Here is a 9,987-nt window from a genome sequence, read left to right as displayed (position 1 = left end):
ATTTTTCAAAAGAATTGTTGGATTTGGACTCATTTGTGTTTATTTATTTCACATTGCACTTATAGAATCATATTCAAAACCATGAGAGTCCGAACTGTAGGGCTATCGTATTCGAAAAGAGCACGAAAAGTCGAACTACAGTTTCTGACGACTCCACTGGAGAAATTAGAGAACTTGACTTGAACTTTATGATGCAAAATTTTATTTACACTTATATGTTCTTTACATTGCATTTGCATTGGTGCACTTAAGTCACTATGTTTGCCATCTGTTATTTCTGGACGGTTTGCCAGAGGCTTGTCCAAAGGTTTGCCAAAAGGCTAACTGGTCGTGGGCTCTGCCATATTGGGAACACTACCCTTGGATCTGGATTACCGCTGTACCGTTTGATCCTCCTTTCACTTCTCGGTGTTAGGTGTGAGAGGTATATTAGGTAATCTTACTAAGGTACCTCTGTTTTGACCATTTGACCTAAACTGCAAATAGTAAAGCTATAGTGACTGTTCCAATTTAGGACAGGATACTCTCCCATATGCAGGATGATGTGATTCCGCTTGTTTGAGAAGTAAAGTTGTAGATCACTCTAAAGCTAGGACAAGGAAACCCTAAACCTCTCATAGGGGTGTTTTGAATGCTTTTGTGCAAAATGTGAAAACTTTCGAAATGTGTGATGTAATCCTGGGAAAATCTTAATCTTGAGGCGATTCCTTTTCAAAACTTGAGGATCATATCAGAATTAGAATTTGGGTCGAAATCTAGGGGTTTGTGTTTGATATGGGTGAATTTTTAGCAAGACCAAAACCAGGGCCAAAAATTGTATCTTGCTTTGCTTTGACTGGCATACCTAGTATCCTAATCTGATGAGGCATTCATTTCTAATGCTAGGTTTGTCTAAGCTAAAGAAGGAGCAGTACCCACCTTAACCCATCACAGTCCATCCAATCTTAGAAAAAACCCACTCAGCAAAGGTCCAGTCTATCTGATCTGCAAAAGGCTAACTTAGAAAAGATCCATCCAATACCAAAAAACCCATTCTGAAAAGCCTAATCCAATCAAACTCGTCTACATTCATCCAGTTCAGATACATCAAAGTATAGCCGGGTCGAAATCCTTGTTAGTCAACTCTCAGCTTACACCCATCTATTTCCCCGATTACCAACTCAGTAGGCTCGTGATGACACACAGTCCAGAAGAAGTTGTGGCCATGATAACAGCGTTAAGCAAGGGAATTGCAATGTAGGATAAGACCAATGCTGAAATGCAACGCCCATTTGGGGCATCTACTACACATCCAGTCCTGGGCCCCCAGCCGAACTTTGACCCACCTCCGCCAGCTGAAGATTTACAAGGTCTGGATCTCTAAGAAAGGTTGGCTCAAGCTCGAGTTTTTAGACCCCTGGTGCAGCCTAATGAGGGGCTTTATCCCCTTGATATTAATGATCTCAACCCGACCTTGTTAACAATTGTTAACCTTAAGAAGCAATTCAAAAGGCACAGGGATTTAACTCCATTCCCGATATTAAGGATGGGTACACCGAAGCTGCCGTAAGGCTCCCAGATATATTCAAAATGCCACACATTAACCGTTTTGACCAGTCTGGAGATCCTATGGTACATATCCGAATTTTCTTAGACGTTTTGAAACCAATGGGTCTGACTAAGCCTCAGAAACTCTCTCTATATGGAAGAACCCTGTCGGGTATAGCAGCCACTTGGTACGCCAAGTTAGAGGATAAATTGAAGCAGAACTGGGAAGAATTGGCTGAGGCGTTTGTCAATCAGTATTCTTACAATACCCAAATTGAAATGACTACCCAAGAGCTTGAAACAACCCACCAGAATCCTGAAGAACCTTTTGTGGAATTTGTTGCAAGATGGAGAGCAAAGGCAGCATAAATGAAAGATCGGCCTTCTGAGAGGGACCAAGTGAAGATAGTGGTGCAGAACCTTAAGCCTAAAATGTTACAGAAGTTAATAGTCGCTCCACTGTTCACTTTCAAAAATTTGCATGAATTAGGGGTTCAGATTGAGAGTGCATTCAACAAAGGGATTATTTCCAGAACAAGTGAACCAACAAGAAGAGTGTTTTTTGGGAGTACTATTCCCAAACCTACTGAAATCAATACAGCCGCCATTGCCGATCCTTTTTCCAAATCAAACCCACAAATAACCAGCCCAACCCGAGCTCAAGGCAGAACTTTCACCCCCTTTTATATAAGCCTAACCAGCATACTAAAAGTCCTGATAGGAAAAAGGTATCTCAAAGCCCTTGATCCCCAGCCTCTTCCTAACCCACTCCTTACCAGACATAACCCCAACAAATACTGTGCGTATCATCAGCAACGCAGTCATGGCACCGATCGTTGCTATCGCCTTCGTCATGAGGTTCAGAATCTTATCAACAACCAGACGATAGCTCCACCTCAAGACCCCAATGTTACCACCAACCTATTTCCCATCCATGACCAAGTATCTCCTCCTCACCTTAACCCCATCCATACACTACTTCTTATCTTTAACCCTAGCATATGCATCACCCCAGCCCATTTACCTAAGCCTGAGGTGTTCGTTCTAGAAAGTACTGATTTGTCCATGATGAATGCACCCAATCCAGTTCGGGTACGCCAAGAGCGCCAAAAGACCGAACCCATTACTGCTGAGATGTTGGGAATGATTGAAGACCTTCAAGGGACGATGGCAGATTTAACATTTGGGGTTTCGATCCCATCACAAAGCTCTCCAATCTTGGGGTGAGCTGCAGTTGAAAAAGGCCAACTCGAAGTTATCTTAAGTCTAGGTGACGACAAATCAACAACAAATAGGTCTCGCTTCGATGTAGACACCCAATCCCTTAGCCAAGCTGAAACAAGTGGCAAGAACAAGGCCGAGACAAGTATGGGTCCCTATGCACATCTTCGGTGGGCTATTGAGACTTTGAAGGTCAAAGGGTTGAACAAGCAGTAAGTGCTCGAAGTTGTTGCAAAGACTATGGATAACACTTTTATCGCTCAGGTTAAGAGCATTTTGAATCAAGGGGCAAACAATGAAAAGGGATACTTTACCAGAAACACCCATCCTGATTCTAGTCCTAAGCCCATGAATACCCGGCCAACACCTGCTAATCCCTTTGCTAATATTTCTAAACCTCGTGCTCCATGCTCCCAAAAACGAACCATCACCCATCTCCCTATGAGCCTAACCTGTGCATTGAAGGTACTGATGGAGCGAGAGTATCTCAAACCGCTCAATTCTCGACCTCTCCCTAATCCTCTCCTACCTAAACATGACTCTACCCAATATTGCACATTCCATCAGTAGTATGGTCACCTTACTGACTGTTGCTTTCGACTTCGCCATAAAATTCAAGACTTGATTGACAACAAAGTCATCACCCCACCTGAAAATCTCAAAGCTGTCAATAACCCTCTCTCTGACCATAATAGATTGCCATTCCATAACATAAAACCCACCCATAACTTGCCAACAACCAACCACTACCCTAACTAAGACATCATACCCGCCAATGAGCCCAAACCCATTATGTTCATTCCTAAATCTTCTGATTTCGATCTGAGCAAAAGGAACAAAATCTTTGAAGAGATGGAAAGTTTATTTGATCTTGGTGAGTTCAAGCTTGATGAAGCAGTGATGCCAGCACTGGTGGTTAGAAAGATGAATCTCAGTCTTAGATAGGGTAATTGTCGAAAGCACTTGGGAAAGACCTTCTGATTTAGGGGCATGGTATGAAAAAATAATTGTTTCGATCAAGAAGATGTGTGGAGACAACGTAATTATGAGATTCAATCTGTGAGACCGGATTTAAAAGTCATAAATCAATCCTTCTGGGTGTGGATGTGTATTGTTGAATTGAAGGCGGGTTTGGCCCTTCCCGTGGGCTACTTGAAGTTGTTTTTGAAATTCAACAGATAGACTTGGAGAAAGGAAACCCCATTTTGTCTCAGAAATGCTTATTTTGTTTTAAGTTGTGTCTTACAAATAGTTGTGTTGTGAGTGTTATTTTCTTTGTCTTTTCTTGCGTTGTTATGTCAGTTGAGTCTTTTCCTTTGAGTTGCTCTCGTGTATCCTCAAGTCTTCATCTTTATAAAAAAGTGAGAGTCAAGTTTCTGATCATTTTATTGTGCCTATAGTGATGCATATGTGACCTTTTACAAATAGAAAAACGCTTTGAATTTGTTTTTTGAATGAGATTCTGTTAATAAGCTCGAGTGTTAAGAAGGATCCCCCGAATGGTTTGAATGAATTCTAAATTATCGGTGCAAAGTCCTTCATGTTTCAAGAATTTTAAACTATTTCTTTTGAAAACCTTGCGAAGATAGGTTCAAAATTGTGCATGATATTCTACATTGTCCTGGGCATTCTCTTCGCCGTTAGGTGATCATTTTGGAAAGCACAAGGCGGCTTTCAAACCTGCAAATACAAGGTCAGACCTCACAAATCATAGAATTTCTCCCCTAGTGTTTTCATTAGTTCAAAGAGAAAATGATAAAAGAAACCTAAAAGAAAGGGAAAAAAAAAGAAAAAGAAGAAAGGAAAAAAAAGAAAAAAGGAAAAAGAAGTCAATCATCAAGCCAAGGGCATCCATTGGAATGAAATCCAATCAACTGTGAGGAAGGGAACTTTTGTCTGAATTCGGAGAAGCCAATACAAGAAGATACCACATTGCGAGAAGAACTAACTCTGAAAATGGAGCAAAAAGAAAGGAAGAAGACATGCATAAAAGAATAGAGAGCCAAGCTCAAATCAAGGTGAAGCCAATTCCAAGTGTTAAGGCAATGATGACTATTGATCAAATTCACCACAAGTGTTGTAATGCTATCATTGAAAGGCTCGCTAGGTCGAAAACTTGAAAGGGCGACCTAGGCAAAAGTTAGAGGATGAAAAATGAGAAATCAAAAAATATAGCTCGCAAGGTTGAAAACCCCGAAGGGGTGACTTTGGCAAAACTTAGAACGCAAAAGGAGAGTGTTAACACCTGAGTAAACCTTAGCCATGAACTACGTTGATCTGATTTTCATTCTTGGGATACGTAGGCAACTTCATCCTGAAGTTCGGTCTCAACCATATCTTTCTCATTCATCTCGACCCAATCATCATCTTGCCTAATTCACGTTGTCAGCTTCTTATCAATCCATGAGCTACATCGATTATTGCACATATCACATAATTGCATTAGGTAAGAAAGAACTAACTTGAATCAATAAGTGAAGAAATTTTTAATACTCGAACTTATTGGTGGAATTTCTATCTTGAGCAGAAAAAGAATTGAAACTCGGACTTTGCGAAATTGATTTCTAAATGGAACATAAGTAAAACTAGGGGCACTATGAATGATCAGTTACCTTAAGTCTTTTTCTACTTTTGGGTCAGTTGTGAGTTATGTTATGTTGTTCTTGGTGTTTGTCTCAGTCTGCGCTCTGTATCAAGTTACCATAGTGTGTCGCTATTCATTGAGTCACCATAGCATGTATATAGCTCTAAGGTGCTCTTCATCGAGTCACTATAGCATGTTTGTCGCTCAAAATTCAACAAAGTGGCATGATCAAAATTCTATACATGAGTGTTCACTCCAAACTCAAAAACAAGTCCATGTGTGGAATTCATAAACAAGCTGAGAATGACAATACAAGGGGCATCGCGTTCATGATCATTGCAAAGTGTATATAAGGAATATGTCACTGCTTCGGAAGGGATTGGAGAAAGTCCTCAACATGCTGGAACAGAAAGGAAGCATAAGTCTAATTGGTTGGCAATTGCTCTAGGATCTGATGATCACCATTACATGTGCCTGCATAATGTTGAAAACAATGGCCAGTAGTGGACATTATGGGCAATTTTTAGTGCGTCTGATCGGGCATCAATCGAACAAGGGGCATGACCCCAAACAGTGGCCAATAACTGGACACTAGGGGCAATTTTCAGTGCATCTGATTGGGCCATCAATCGAACAAGGGGCATAAACCCAAACAGTGGCCAAAGACTGGATACTAGGGGTAATTATCAGTACATCTGATCAGGTCATCATCTAAACAAGGGACATGAATCCAACCTTTCCCTCAGTCCGCTCAATGCCTCTTGTTGGGCACTTTTCCCTGGATTAGGGTAGCTCACCTCCATGATGATTCTGATATGATTCAAATTTCAAAAATTGTCTCCGACCATTTCAAGACTCTTTTGGGATTGCCATCTTCTCTCTGATTAATACATGTGTTTTGGATTATGCATGCATGCTCATATACTCTGATTGATTTGAACTGCATGATTGGTTACTCTTACTCTTGCTCTTGACTTTGTTCTGTACTTAACAGAGTTTCGTTGAGTTACCTTCCGCAGTGTTTTTTCAGTTACATTTATTGCATCTTACATAGCACTATTTTGTGTATTCATCTTGCATCGCACTGTTTTGTGCATTCTCCTTATATGGCACTGTTTTGTGCACTTTGATATTGTACTGTCTTGTGCAGCTTTGTATCGTACTGTTTTGTGCATTCACTTTGTATCGCATTGTTTTGTGCACTCTGCATCACATTATTTTGTGCATTCACCTTGTGTCGCACTGTTTTGTGCACCTTGCATTGCACTATTTTGTGCATTCATACATCTTTACTTTGTATCGCACTGTTTTGTGCACCTTATCTAGCACTATTATGTACATCTTGTGTCGCACTGTTTTGTGCATTCGTACATCTGTCCCTTGTATCATACTGTTTTGTGAACCTTGAGTTCACACAGTTTTGTGCACCCCTACATCGCACTGTTCTATGCACTCTACCCTATATCGCACTGTTTTGTGCATTCATCTTATATTGCAACTTGCATCGCATTATTTTGTGCATTCACCCTATATCGCACTGCCTTGTGCAACTTTGTATCGCACTGTTTTATGCATTCACTTTGTATCGCATTGTTTTGTGCACCCTGCATCGCGCTGTTTTGTGTATTCACCTTGTATCGCACTGTTTTGTGCACCCCACATCGCACTATTTTGTGCATTTACCTTGTATTGCACTGTTTTGTACATATTGCATCGCACTGTCTTGTGCACCTTGCATCGCAGTGTCTTATGCATTCACTTTGCATCGCACTGTCTTGTGCATTCACCCTGCATAACACTGTTTTGTGCATTCATTCACCCTCACTTGCACTGTTTCGTGCACTTCACCCGCATTGTCTTGTGCACTCACTATGGTTTATGAGACCTTAAATCCTCTAAAGGTGCAATTCCTTTGCTATTTGTCATACCCAAACGACTTCAGGCAGTCTGATACAGCCACCTGATTGTGTTTATAGTGAGTTCCTGAAGATCAACTGAGACGGTAGAAACTAGAGTTCGAATGGCCTAGGCCTAGAATGCAATGGTTCGGAATTTCCAAGACTAAAGTCTAGTTTAAATACCCAAGGGTGTCTCCTTGACTTGAAATCCATATGGCAGCCCCATAGGTTGAGGTAGCTTGAATGCGTCTCAATTCTGGATACTGAACCAACCTAGTCTATCACCTTGTTGGAGAATAGAGAAAGTTGCAAACATAGCCAGGGAGAAAAGTAGTACCTGTGGTTTAGAAGTGCAACCAAAAAGAAGAGGAAGATCCATAGTAGCATAAGGTGAGTCATCGCCAATTGCCCCTGTAAGGTACTTTCACTTCCTAGCTACTACATCGCATTTATTATCTATTACATCACCTCTTTTACATTGCATATAGAATTTATTGCATGCATCTACTGCATTATCCATTTAATCGCCTTTATCTTTTCCGCGTTAAGCTTAGTTTGGCATGTACCCATACCTTTCCCTCGTTGAAACATGGTTCTGTCATGTGTAAGTACCCATGCTGCGCTGAAGCTAGTATCAAGGGTGTTAACACCTTTTCTGTGTTAAATGTGGTTTTTTTTGTGTCCATGCCTTTTCTAGGTAACATGTGGTTCGGCATGTGCCCCCTATCCATTTTATTCACTACATCCATTGCATCCATTACATCGTATTTTGTTTTGTTGCATTCAAGATTTAGGATCCTTATCTTTCCCCAGCAGATCATTCCTCACTTATATCATACCACCCAATTACTTGCACTCTTTCTACGAAAAACATAGTTTTGCAAGTGCTTGCACCTCTTTCACGTTAAAACATGGTTCTGTTATGTGTAAGCACCCATGTTGCGCTAAGGCCAGTATTGAGGATGTATACATTTAGCCCGTGTTAGGCGTCGTTTGGCTATGCCCACTTCTTTTCTATATAAAACATAGTTTGATTTTGCATCTCCGTCCCTTTATGGTATTTGTGTAATAAGCACTACTTATGGTTTGATTATATTATTGTATTGCACTGCATATCATTTGTATTATTGCATTACATTGTGTATCATTTTGCATTCTACCCCTGAACTACGCTGGGTTGATTCTTTGCAATAGGATACGTAGGCAACCCTTGGGTTCAACCAACTGCATCTGCATTTTGTTTATTTGCCCAAGTCTTACGGCCTTGTCAAAATGGGTCATCTTCGGGTTTTGGCATTCACTCACGTCATTTCATGACTTCGAACACTGTCAAAGAGGGGCAACTGTAGACACCCCATTTTTGACCGCCTTAAGACTTGGGCGCCTAAGGTTGATCACTCAATAATGAAAGTTATGCTGTACAAATGTTCAATTTCTTCAGCAAGAAGAGCTTCTAAATCCCAACCTTACACCTCATTTTGACCAAAACTATTTTAGAACAAAACTATTTTACATCTTAAAACCCTCTTTTTCAAAATATTTTTCTAAATGTTTCTACGATGTTCCGAGACTTGCATTTCGTTTAAAATATTACACTTTTCAATAAACCGAGTAAGGACAAAGTGGAAATAAATGGAAGGGAGGTGAACTCTTTGAAAATATTTAAAAATATCTTATTTAGAGGTTTGAAGTTGAAGGAAATAGGAGGAGATGGAAGAAAACAAGTTGGGGAAATGGTTAAGCATGAAACCGTTAAGAGAGAACTGAGCAACCTTCACTAAAATAGGCATATCTTTTTGTACACTTAAAATTTAGTTGTGAGGCCATCACCATGGGAAAGTGGACTTTCGGGGCTTCAATTTAGACTCAAGAATCTCCTAAAACCAAGTCCAGATGAGGGAGAATGGCCGTTTGAAATTAGGCATCAATCTAGTTAAGATATAAATGAGTAACCTTCACTAAAATAGGCATATCTCTTTGTACGCTTAGAATTTAGATGTAAAGATGCAACCATTGGAAAGTAGGCTTCTAGGGCTTTAATTTAGATTCAAGAATGACCTAAAACTGAGTTTGGATAAGAGAGATATGCCCATTTGAAGTCGAGCTTAGAAGCAGATTTTTGTGACCGCCCAGTATTAATGGACAGTCGCTGTAACGATCCCAATTTCGATCCTTCTTTCATGTTTTGCCACTTCGACTGGGCCGGACAGGGATCGAGCTGCCCGGTCAGCTCGTGGGGGTCTAAGGGCCAACACCCCTTGGCAGGTCTGAGGGGCAAGCAAAAATGCAAAATGCATTCGAAGTTACTTGTTCGTTCAAGCAGCCGTTTATGCGCTCCAAAGGAGAATTTTTGGTTTCAGAAGTTTGCTCTATCTGCAAAAGTATTGGGTTAGTGTATTTGATGCTCAAACGGGGCTTTCCACGCTCGAGCGAACCATGTTGTATCAGTTCGTGAATCTGATATTTCATATCACTTTTTCAGTCCTCTCTCTCTCTAAAACTCTCAAGAATTTCAGATCGGGAGCTTCTCTCTCTAGAAGTCATATTCTCTCTTTGATTTCTCCAAATCCATTAGGATTTAGACCTAAGTTTTTCACCAAAGTTGGTTATCATCTCGAGGGTTTCGTTGTGTGCGGTGAAGATCGAGTTTTGACACCGTTGATTTTGGGGGTTTCATCTCATTTTTTTCTTCAAAACTTGAGGTAAGGATTTTCTTAGAGTTATATATATATATATATATATTTGCAAGATCTAGAT

This window comes from Camellia sinensis, chromosome 1 (assembly GCF_055761805.1).
Source record: "Camellia sinensis isolate YWXY chromosome 1, ASM5576180v1, whole genome shotgun sequence".
NCBI classification, from domain to species: Eukaryota; Viridiplantae; Streptophyta; class Magnoliopsida; order Ericales; family Theaceae; genus Camellia; species Camellia sinensis.
Note: the sequence above shows the minus strand (reverse complement) of the source record.